At 36.3% G+C, this 12,123-nt stretch overlaps 1 long non-coding RNA gene, 1 other non-coding gene and 1 pseudogene across 3 annotated transcripts; 2 read left to right on the top strand and 1 right to left on the bottom strand.

Annotated features, from left to right (window-relative positions):
* The first annotated feature begins 212 nt into the window (after positions 1-212).
* LOC147921472 (small nucleolar RNA R71) lies at positions 213-319 on the top strand. The gene has a single exon (XR_015589830.1). It is a non-coding gene; the product is annotated as a small nucleolar RNA R71 (small nucleolar RNA).
* A 3,568-nt stretch (positions 320-3,887) lies between these two features.
* LOC104760481 (uncharacterized protein At4g15970-like) lies at positions 3,888-5,655 on the top strand (annotated as a pseudogene). The gene is made up of 3 exons (XR_015589390.1): positions 3,888-4,183; positions 4,302-4,683; positions 5,061-5,655. The product of XR_015589390.1 is annotated as an uncharacterized protein At4g15970-like (transcript).
* Positions 5,656-6,988: 1,333 nt separating this feature from the next.
* Positions 6,989-10,759, bottom strand: LOC147921471 (uncharacterized). The gene is made up of 12 exons (XR_015589391.1): positions 10,001-10,759; positions 9,834-9,914; positions 9,559-9,703; positions 9,265-9,409; positions 9,042-9,170; positions 8,795-8,960; positions 8,332-8,607; positions 8,046-8,247; positions 7,872-7,928; positions 7,572-7,785; positions 7,284-7,489; positions 6,989-7,193 (listed from the first exon to the last, which is right to left on the bottom strand). It is a non-coding gene; the product is annotated as an uncharacterized LOC147921471 (long non-coding RNA).
* Between the last annotated feature and the right edge of the window lie 1,364 nt (positions 10,760-12,123).

Raw genomic sequence — 12,123 nt, 5'->3', positions numbered from 1 at the left:
AGGAAGTGAATATTCTTCTGTTGACTAAGCAGAATCCTGTTCTATCATAGTCCTCATTGTAGTTCCCATCAGATTGTGCTAGGTTCTCCACTAGCTCCTATCCTTCTTCTACATTCTTATTGAGGAAGTTTCCATTGGAAGCTGTGTCCAATAGCATCCTTATCTTAGGTAGAACTCCTCTATATAAGGTACTGAGTAGAGATTCATTGCTAAAGTCATGATGTGGGCATTGAGTTTGAAAGCCTCTGAATCTCTCCCATGCCTCACAAAAGCTTTCATTATTCTTCTGTGCAAAACCAGAAATCTCATTCCTCAACCTTTTAGTTCTTGCATTAGAGAAGAACTTAGCTAAGAAGACCTTTTTGCATGCATCCCAAGTGGTGATAGTTCCTGTCGGCAAGGTCTTCTCCGACAAGTGTGCCTTATCTCCAAGGAAAAAAGGGAACAGTCTTAACTTGAAGCCATCTTCACTTACACCATTGATCTTGGTGAGGCTACAGATTCTATCAAACTCATCAAGATGGTCCAAAGGGTCTTCCATAGACAAACCATGGAATTTATTTGCTTGAATCATAGAGATCAACCCACTTTTGATCTCATAGTTATTATTAGCAACTGTTGGAGGTACAATACCAGCTCTTTGGTTGTGTGTGTTTGGTGCATCTCCTGCACCAATGTTCCTTGGTCTGAGATCTTGATTGTTTTGTTGCTCCATCAGCAACTGATTTTCTTGTTCTTGTTGGATTCTTGTTCTCTGTTGTCTTAGGTCTCGTGGTAGTCAATTGATGTGATCAAGTTACCTCTGAAGATTCTGATTTCACTTAGATCTGGTTTGCATCAACTGACTCGACTAGGTACTCAAACTGAACCTCGGTCGGGCACTGGCTCGAGTGAAGGTCGAACTGACTGAGACGAGACGACTAATTGTATCCGGGTTGTGACTCGATCAGGTACTCGAACTGCAGACGGTCGAGTGTGAGCTCGAGTTGTATGTCGAGTTGGTACCTGAGACTCAAAACAACCAAGCAGATGAAGAATTCGAATCAGTAATGTTCACAAGAGCAATATAACTTAATCTTAGACTTGTATAGATCCTAATTGTCACAAACAAACACTCAAATGGGCAACGACGCCAAATTGAAACATGTTCTTTTTGTTATGTGTGATGATTGATGATGGAGATGGATGCAAGGTGTTTCAATTACCCTTATGTAGTTGTAGCATAAAGGATGTCAAACCAAAATGAGTGTGATGCAAGCAATCAGGATGTGAATACTTATCTAAGTCAAGCCAAATATAAAGGATGTTTGTCACTAACAACCTAATGATGATTGTGAGATGTAGAATATAAAAGCTACTAAGATAAATTGATGCAAGACAGGAAATGAAATAGATGAATGCAGAATAAAAACAAGAACTCCGGATGAGCTCGATCAGGCACTCGATCGATGCACAATCGAGTGGATGGTCGAGTTGGTAAACGGATGTAAGAAACAGAGCAAATATTAAAACAGAGCAACAGTAAACAAACTACAATACTTGAACTAGGAAATCAATAAACAAAGGAAGGTCCTCAGGATAGATTCATGGGCTGGGCTTAAACTATGGTTATCTAGATTGACCATAAAACCTCAATCAATGAGCTAATCTCTAGACAATGATCTTCCAAGACAAGTTAATCCGTTCTCATGGCAATAACAATCAAGCTCAGATACTTCTTAGCCCCAGCTCTCACTGGCTATTACATATAAGAGCAGACATTAAAACCCAGATCATTACTGTCAAAAATCAAACAAAGCATCTAATCTCTTAGCATGCTCAATGATAATCTCTAGTCTTAGCCTTATCCAGCAACTTAAACATTGGTATGATGTTAAGAAGCTTGAGATCTATCCTCATCCTCTCAGTATAAGTATAGCATAGAGCTTATCTAAGCCAGAAGAGATATGCAACAAACAAGCTTGATCAACCTAAACAACCATAGCCTTTACCTATCCTAATCCATCCTCAAGACCTAAGCCACTACTCACAATCACAGAACATGATGAACAAAGTGATAAACCCAAAAATCAATGAAACTTGCATTATTAGATAGATGAGTAGAGATCTACAATATTGAAAAAGGAATCAAACTCAAATACTCAATACTTAGAAAGTTATAGAACCAACAAGTATCAAAGATTTCTTAGTTTTACAAGGTGGCTAGAGAATCTAAGGAAAAGAAAGTGCAAAAGTAAAACAATTCCCAAAAAGATAAAAACTAGTTCTAGAATATTGTACTCTAAAAATCTCCCCTTTTTGGTGGTTGCAGGGTACAAGGCTTATATAGAAAAAGGAAGGGAAGCCCTAAAAATGCTAAAAGACAAAATAGGAGGGCGGCTCGGTCAACTCGACCACATGCTCGGTCGAGTGCTGGTCGAGTGGCCATCTTCTTCTGCTTCTTCCATCCGGTCGAGTCTTTCTCCGCACACGGTCGAGTGTCAAGTCGAGTGGGCGGTCGAGTGGACTTCCGGACCTTGATTCTTCAGCTCTAAATCCCTTGTTTCCTTCACTTGACAGCTTCAATCTTCTTCCGCATTCCCTCCATGCTCCTTAGGATCCAAAATCACTTGTTCATGCAAGAAACTATGCAAATGCAATGCAAACCTACTCTAATGCATAAACAGTTCTAAAGCTATACATTAATGGACAAATGTGATGGAAAATCATGCAAAAGATGTGAATATGTTAAGCGAAAACAGGGTAAAATATATGAACATCAATTTGCATTTCTAGGAATAAAATATATGGAAAAAAAATTCCTCCCTGTCCATCTTGATATCATCAAGGTATGTTGAGAACGCCTGCCAGTCATGTGGCGAAGACACCATCATCACCAAATCAGAGCAATCTGATTAGAACGCCACATTACGGTAACCATGTCTGATCATGCAACGCATAACCTAAATAAAAGTTTTGACTTCAGCATGTAAGAGGGAAAGACTCCGTCAAAAGTTAGTAGCTCCCATACTTGGCGTCAGATCCTGAAATTGGGTGCAAACCCATCAGATGCCTGCGATGATCGCCGGCTTTTCAAGAGTCATCAACAAGCAACTATTCGTTTACTTTTGTTTATTTAATTTGGTTTTATTAAAATTAAAAATATTGATCAATTTCATTAAGGATAATACAAGGATATCACACTAAAGATGACATAGAGACTCTATAGTGGCAGGCAAGATCAATATTTTTTAAAAACATGGCATTCCAGCAATAGATTCGAGTAGATCGACTCAAATATCGCACGAGTTAGCTTTGATCAAAATTCAACCACAACATAAATAACCACAAAACTCCAAAGACAAAAGACAATTGTTAAGTTCCAAATCTCATCCACAATGCCACTAAACGTAGTCGCATATTATTATTTATCTTGTCTACTTTTGGGGAGAATCCAATAATCTCGTCTACTTTGGTTTAAAGCTAGGTTCAGCATTAAGGCCACTTCTGTAAGCTAGTGAATCACATTTTACCCCAGAAACTCAATTTACTCATGCCTACCCAAGCTCCTGATATTTTTCTTTGTTTTAATGAGTTATTACAGACTCGTAAATACACCTTTTTTGGTCAACTTATTGACTCATAACTTTGAAAAATAAATAATTGAGAGAAATAAAATAAGTCTATCATGGCAGCCACACACATTTGTTTATGAAATTATTATAACTTATTACTAGTAATAGGGAACGCCCACGCGTTTAGACTCTAGTGGAAGATAGGCTAGTGATTTTAGTCAAATTATTGTATAGTCTTCTATTAATAAATTAACTGTAATTATTATTATACCAAAGCCGTCTTTATGAGCGTATGAATCGTTTTCTAATAATAACCTACTTGACTACGAAGGCTTGAAAGAAGAAAAAACACTTCACAAACAAAAATAATGAGTTCTTCATCTTCATCTTCCTCCTCCTCTTCTTGTTCTTCTTCTTCTCGGAGTAAATCTATGGATTCACGATATGTAATCGGACAAAAAGAAGTAACAAGAATCTTGATACTGTTTCTTGGTTTAACTGCTTCATGCCTGGTTTTATACAAAGCAGCTTATCCTCTGCAACGACTTGATCTTCACAAATTCTCTCTTATCGCTTCTCCATCTCCACCATTACCAAATATTAACGCATCAAAGATTTCTCCAGAAACAGTAAGCTCTCACCATTAATCAGATCTGATACCTACTCTGTTTCTACTCTTTATACATACTCTCCCTTGTTATAGGGTTTGAATCTGTAATTCTGAGACCAATTTTGTTGTTCTTGCAGACAAAACCAAAGCTCAGTTTCAAGGAGATTTTGGAGAACGCGTCTACCAAGAACAGGACAGTGATTATAACGACATTGAACCAAGCTTGGGCAGAACCAAACTTGGGCAGAACCAAACTCTCTGTTTGATCTTTTCTTGAAGAGTTTTCGTATCGGACAAGGAACACAACAACTGCTGAAACATATCGTAGTGGTTTGCTTGGATCCCAAGGCGTTTCAGCGATGCTCGAAACTTCATACTAATTGCTACCACATTGAAACCTCAGAAACTGATTTTTCCGGCGAGAAAATTTACAACACTCCTGATTATCTCAAGATGATGTGGCGCAGAATCGAGCTTCTTACTGAAGTTCTTGAGATGGGTTTTAACTTCATCTTCACGGTATTGTCTTAATTTTTCTTTTTATCCTCTAAGATTCTTCTTTAATATAGAATTAATGTATTTGAAAAATGGTTTTACAATCTTTTTAATTTTTCACAATTTTGTAGTATTACTTTTTCTTCTTCTTCTTCTTCTTCTTCATTCCTCTCAGTGACTTTTTTGTATACCACCAAAATACAGACATTTTATTATTTTATTTTTAACACTTTCATAGTTACAACTTTTCCACGGCCACAACGTGGAATTCTTACCACTAAACTACAGCCACTTTTGATTCATAGTTACACCTTGAATTATAAATCAAAATTATCCTTGATTTTGTAATCATAACTAAAGATGGCTTATAAACAGTTTCTTGTGTATTTATTTGAATGTAGGACGCAGATATAATGATCCATTTCCTAGGCTATATCCAGATGGAGATTTTCAAATGGCATGTGACAGATTTTTCGGAGATCCTTTCGATTCAAACAATTGGGTCAATGGTGGTTTCACATACGTGAGATCAAACAACCGAAGCATTGAGTTTTACAAATTCTGGCACAAGTCTCGTCTGGATTATCCAGAGTTACATGATCAAGATGTGTTCAACAGAATCAAGCATATGCCTTTTGTCTCTGAGATTGGAATCCAAATGAGATTCTTTGATACGGTTTACTTTGGTGGGTTTTGTCAAACGAGCAGAGACATAAACTTGGTTTGCACGATGCATGCTAATTGTTGTATTGGTTTGGAGAAGAAGCTTCATGATCTGAATCTTGTCCTTGATGATTGGAGAAAGTACCTGTCTTTGTCAGAACCAGTGCAGAACACGACGTGGAGTGTTCCTATGAAGTGTTTGGAGGATTGAGCTTTTCTTCTATTATTTTTTTGAGTTTTGGATGATAGTCAATTTTAATATGAAGAGTTTATTATTGGTGCATGAAATATTGCTTAACTCTCTAATATAATCAATTTTTTTTTTGTTGGTTATATTATCTTCCAAGTTTGTAACTGTTAGTTTGTTCGAGCCGAATACCTCCTACTAGCAAGTAAAATGATCTTATGGTAATTTTTGTTTGAAATGTGAATTTTGAAGAAACTTTGTGTTGTGAAATGTTATAATTTCGATTGGTAAGATGAAAAAAAAAATCCTGAAATCGTAATGTAACTTCATAAGATTTATCAACCACGAGTATCCTTTGTGTAAGTTTTAATTTTGATTTGGGCCTAGGTTCGTTACAGTTGTTTTAACTTAGATGAGAAGGGCTCGAAACCCATGATGCCAACTGCCAAGAGAAGCACACAACACAATTGGCTTGCCAATTTGCCTGCTCTCGAGACTAAGAGTTTCTATAAATACAAATGCAAACTATAGATAATATCATCGTTCTTAGCGGTTCATCTTAGTGCTAAAGAACAAATGTGTTATGTATGATCACCTCAACTTGGTCAGACATCGAACTGAAAAAAACTTGGTTCAACTTGCTTTGAACAAACCAAATAACACAACTACCCAACAAGACAATAGTAACAATAACATTCATAATGGACATTAAACTAAGAGAACATGTTCATGTCTAGATCCAACTACCACTCACGAGCATATATTTCAACATTCATTTGATTGAAACAGTTTTTGTTCTTCTTATCTAACAACTAAAATGAAATACTGAAGACACTAAAACATATAACAACAATTTCAGTTGTTGTGTTACAAAGTCCAAAATAAAATTCATTTTTTTAATCAGATAATAAGAATATATTATGACAGCAATAACTTTGAGAAGAAAATTACGAATGAGAAATCGTTGAAATGGAAAATGGTTGAAGTAGCAATAATAAAAATAGTTTATGGATATGTGAGAATGAGGTAGAGAGTAAAGATAAACTCTCCATTTAAAAACATTTGAGGATGATGTGTCTTTGTTTACAAGAGACTAATATTAGTCTTTTTTTTTGAACAACAAGACAAATATTAGTTGTTATATGAATTTCCATCATAAAGTGTTTTAGTCGTTAAAAACCCTAGAATTTTCTCTATTATTCAATGTATTTAAAAATACCTATTAATTTTCGGACACTTTTATCTAAGAAAATAATTAACATAAGTATAAAATATTTTTAATTTCTATTTAAATAATTTATTTGACATATGTGTAGTTTGTTCAACTATTTTGAAAAAGTTTAATGGTTTGACCTCAGTATACCCAAAAAATATTGAACCATATGATTAGACGTTTGGTGCTTTTTGATTCTTGAATATGACGTTTGGTGATTTTTGTTGGAATATCCGAGGTCTAAATGACACGGATAAGCTTCGGCCTTTAGCTAATTGGCTTGCTTTTAATAAGTATACTTTTGGTGTTCTTATAGAAATCCATATAAAAGAAACTAATCTCAACCATGTTATGAACCTAGCTTGTCCTGGTTGGAACTTTACCTCAAACCACAACTCTACTGATGATGGAAAGATAGTTGTCATTTGAAAAGCCCTTGCTTCAGTGTCTGTTCTTCACCAGTCAAAGCATCTGCTCACATGTGAAGTTACAATTCAAGGAGGTCATCAATTCTGTTTCACAGTTATCTATGCTCCAAACCTTAGTGATGAAAGAACTGACCTCTGGTGCGAGATTTTAAGTCTTCACCAATCTCTCCAGCTTGATGCAACTCCTTGGGTTTTATGTGGAGACTTTAATCAAATCATACACCCTGCAGAACATTCAAATCCAAATGTTAATCATCTTACCTCTCATATGTTAGAGCTAAGGGATCATCTCTTGCAGCTTGAGTTGTTCGACTTGCGGTTTCAAGGACCTCTCTTTACCTGGACAAACAAAAACCCTCTTAACCCAATAGCCAAAAATGTTGACTGTGTTCTAGTAAATAATCTCTGGCTGTATCATTACCCGGATAGTGCTGTCTCATTCCTTGCGCCTGATATATCTGAACACTCGCCTAACCTTTTAAACCTCTCTGCCCCTCTCCCCTCAGCTGGAACTAAGCCTTTCAAATTCTTCAACTTCCTAACCAAACACCCAAAATTCCTCCACACGGTTGAATCTACTTGGAATCTGGTTGGAAGCATATCTCCTCAGGCACCCTGTTTGTCAGTGTTGAGTGCTAAACAAAAATCACAAAAAAGAGTTTTAAAAACACTTTCGAGAGAAAAAATTTCTGATATCCAAAATCGAGTGCGAGAGACTAACCATTTGCTTCAATCTGTGCAGGTTCAAGCTTTGACTAACCCTTCCCCAACTATGTTCCTTCAAGAAAAACAAGTTCAAACTCAGTGGGAATTCCTAAGGCGAATAGAGGAGGCCTACTTTAGACAACGATCAAGAATCAACTGGCTGAAAGAAGGAGATTTAAACACCACTTACTTCCATCGGGTTATGCAGATGAGGAATGCGTTCAATGCTATCAGATCTTTCACTTCCCTCACAGGCTCCATCATTGATGAACCACAAGAGATGAACTGGTTGGCGGTGAATCACTTTAAGTCTCTCCTTGCTCCAGCTATTCTTAGACCAGTAATTACGCCTCCTTCTTGGTTTGGTAGACTACTTTCCTATCGTTGATCTCCTGAAGTAATTTAGGAAATGATAAGGATCCCAACTGAAGAAGAGATTAAGAGGGTAATGTTCATATTAAATGCAAATAAATCACCTGGACCAAATGGCTCCACTTCAGGTTTTTACAAAGCTGCTTGGGGGATTCTTGGAAAGGATGTAACATCCAATATCCTCAACTTCTTCATAATGGGGTTCCTTCCTACAGCGGTCAATGCCACAATCCTTGCTTTAATCCCAAAGTCGCCAGGAGCTTCGTTAATATCCGACTATCGTCCCATTTCCTGCCTCAACACTCTGTATAAGGTTGTCTCTAAGTTGCTTGTTGCTAGATTGAAGCCCATCTTCCATGATCTGGTGCAAAACAATCAAACTGCATTCATAAAAGGAAGGCTATTAGTGGAAAATACACTGTTAGCGGCTGAATAGTAAATGGTTATCAAAAACAAAATGGGCCTAAAAGAATAACTATCAAAGTGGACATCGCAAAGGCATTTGATACCGTAAGGTGGGAATTTATTTTTAGCTGTCTCAGAGGAATAGAGGTCCCAGAGATTTACCTTCGTTGGCTTAAACCGTGTGTCTGTACACCATCATTTTCGGTGGGTTTTAATGGCCATGTTCATGGTTACTTCAAGGGAGCAAGGGGACTGCACCAAGGGGATCCTATTTCCCCCTACCTATTTGTTTTGGCTATGAACTGCCTCTCCGTTTGTCTAGATAAAGCTGCAGAACAAGGAAAAATGCAGTATCATCATCGCTGTTCAGAAATAAAACTGACTCACTTATGTTTTGCAGATGACTTACTGATTTTCATTGATGGCTCGGCCTCCTCATTACAGAATGTCATCCAAGTACTCAAAGATTTTGAAGCAGTGTCAGGGTTAGCGATAAGCCTTCCTAAGTCTACCTTTTTCACATCAGGATTATCTTAGCCTGAAATAGATCACATAGCAGCCACTACGGGAATTAGTCACAACCAACTTCCAATAAGATATCTTGGATTGCTTCTATGCACAAAAAAACTTACCATTCTTGACTGTGCTCCATTGCTTTAGAAAGTAAAAGGTCGCTTCACTGCTTGGTCAACGAAATCTCTCTCGTTTGCTGGAAGGCTCCAAATGTTAAACTCTGTTATTGCTGGCATATCTAACTTCTGGTGCTCAGGGTTTGTCCTGCCAAAAAAAGGTTATTAAACAGTTAAACTCACTCTCAAGTGCTTTTTTACGGAAGGGAAAGATAGATGGACATCACTCAGCTCGTGTCGCATGGGAAACAGTCATTCGGGAAAAGAAGGAGGGAGGTTTAGGCTTAAGAGATTTACTTTTATGGAACAAAGCTTGCATGGTCAAGCTCATCTGGTTGCTCTTTTTTAGGTCTGGCTCGGTTTGGGTAGCTTGGTTTCGGAAAGAGATTTTATCTAATGACATGAGTTCCTTCTGGACTCGCAAGCCTAGCAACTGTTTCTCCTGGTTAACAAATAAATTGCTACAGATTAGAGAAGTTGCTTACCCGTGGATCAAAATCAAACTAGGCAATGACAAATCATTTCAATTTTGGACAGACAATTGGAGTCGGTTAGGAAAGATGTGGACTTACCTTGAAAGTGATGGGCTCTATCAAGTTGGTATTCGTCGGGGCACTCTACTAGCTGACCTTTAGAGACGAGGAGCTTGGAAACTTCCCCGTGCAAGATCAGAAGCTCAAGTCAATGTTCACACTGAACTCTCTATGATTTCTTTATCAGACGAGAAGTTGACTCTTACCATTGGTGGATCGATGATCAACATAAGGACCGGCACAACACTGGCAGTATATGTTCTGCCCTTAGAGAAGCATTCCTCACTGCTCCCTGGCATACCATCGTGTGGTTCTCAGGAAGAATCCCAAAGCACAAATTCCTAACTTGGCTTTTTGTGTTGGATCGTTGTCCAACAAGGGATCGTCTTTTGAAATGGGGTCTACAAGTAGATCCCTCTTGTTTGCTCTGCGCCTCCATGCCTGAGTCGCGTGATCACATCTTCTTTGAGTGTCCTTTTAGCTGGTCGATCTGGTTGGTTGTTGCTAGGAGATGCGCTTACGTTCCCTCAGATTCATGGTCTCAGTCCATTGAATCCCTTACACGATATAGTGGTCCCCGGGTGGCTAAGAAACTTCTACTTATTGCTTGGCAGTCAGTACTTTACACGATCTGGACTGAGAGAAACCACCGACTGCACCAGAACTCTTTCAAATCGGCGGATTTCCTTCTTCGTCAAATCGATTTCACCGTTCGAAACAGAGCTTCAAGTTTCCATGATAGTAACCCTGACCTCTCCTTGTCTCTACTACATCTCTGGTTTTCTGCAGCATAAACTTCAACGGCATCTGAGTAAGGAACCCTAATCTCAGATGCGATCTCTTCAACTTTCTCTCTCTCACTGATTGATTCGTACACCCTCATTGAAGATGGGTTAGGTGGTTAAACTCCCAACCGTATTTCTGGTTCGATTCTAATTCTATGGTCACATCTCAATTACTGGTTCAGTTCTGGTTCAGTTCTGTTTCTCTAACTATATGGGTTTGTTTTGTTTGTGGGTTTTTCTGTATTTGGGCTTACGTTTGGGCCAATAGCCTTGTAAACTTTTATTTTCTCTTTTTTAAGTTTAATTGAATGTCTTTTAACAAAAAAAAATATGACTTCAACATTGGTCATGCCTAGATCCTACCATCCACGATGAATGTTTATGAAAGCGCTAGATAATATGTGTATGTCGATAATAATAATCCAACATTTATCACCTAGAATACTTAATTGTTAGTTAAAAGATATTAAGAAGATTAGACGTTTACAATATAATATTATTAATAAATTATATATAAATATTTATTAGAAACATAAAAAATATTAAATTGTAAAAAGAAATTCATTTCATTCATTCTGAATGTTTGTATGTAGAATATATGAAGTAGAAAATTAAAATGATTATAGTAAAACCTCTATAAATTAATAAAATTGGGACCATGATTTTTTTTTAATTTGATAAAGCTTTTAATTTATCGATAAATTAATAATTATTAATTAATGAAGAGATTTTTGTCATTTTCATTATTTTAAAAATTTTATATTACAAAATAAGAGACTTTTGTTATGATTCACATTTTTATAGAATTTTCTTAATTTATAATCTTGATTATCGTAATATGATTGATGTTAATAGTTTGTTTAATTATCCAGATGAAAATGATAAATGGTAGAAGTTTAGAGTTTAAAACAAAAAGGTTGTTACTATCTTTAATGCTAATGATAGAGTCAAAAAATATATTGCGGTGCCTTTAGAACCAATTACATGTATAAAACAATTATCGCATCTAATACTATCTTCCATTTTTGGATGACCCTCACACGTATGCAATCTTTGTACGTGTGACACACTCCTTGCAATGATGTCATGTAAACCACCAAACCTTTACCTCCATACAACACCAAAAAAGTTAATATAAGAAAAAAAATTAGAGATGAACTCTAACTATAATGCAAATTCAAGAATATACAAACAATAATATAGTTGTATTTCACTAAATTTATATAAATATATATATATTTAGTTTATATTATTATTAATATATAATATTGTTGAGACTATATTTTTACATAAAATTTCTAAAATATTAATATTTTATTATTTTATCGAATTGTATTATTTTTTATACTGATTTAATTTAAGACTGAAAAATTTATTAATTTATAATAAATATTAATTAATAATAAATATTAATTTAAAAAGTATTAATCTATAGATGTTCCACATGGAAACGAGGCTTATATACAATAATTTTAGGATGTTGAGGCCGGTTGTCTAGACGCCTACACCGTTTTTTAAAACACTGCCCACGAGAAAAGTCTAGA

Source organism: Camelina sativa, chromosome 18, assembly GCF_030686135.1.
Source record: "Camelina sativa cultivar CO46 ecotype springtype chromosome 18, ASM3068613v1".
Taxonomy (NCBI): Eukaryota; Viridiplantae; Streptophyta; class Magnoliopsida; order Brassicales; family Brassicaceae; genus Camelina; species Camelina sativa.
Note: the sequence above shows the minus strand (reverse complement) of the source record. Positions and strands in the feature narration are given on the sequence as shown.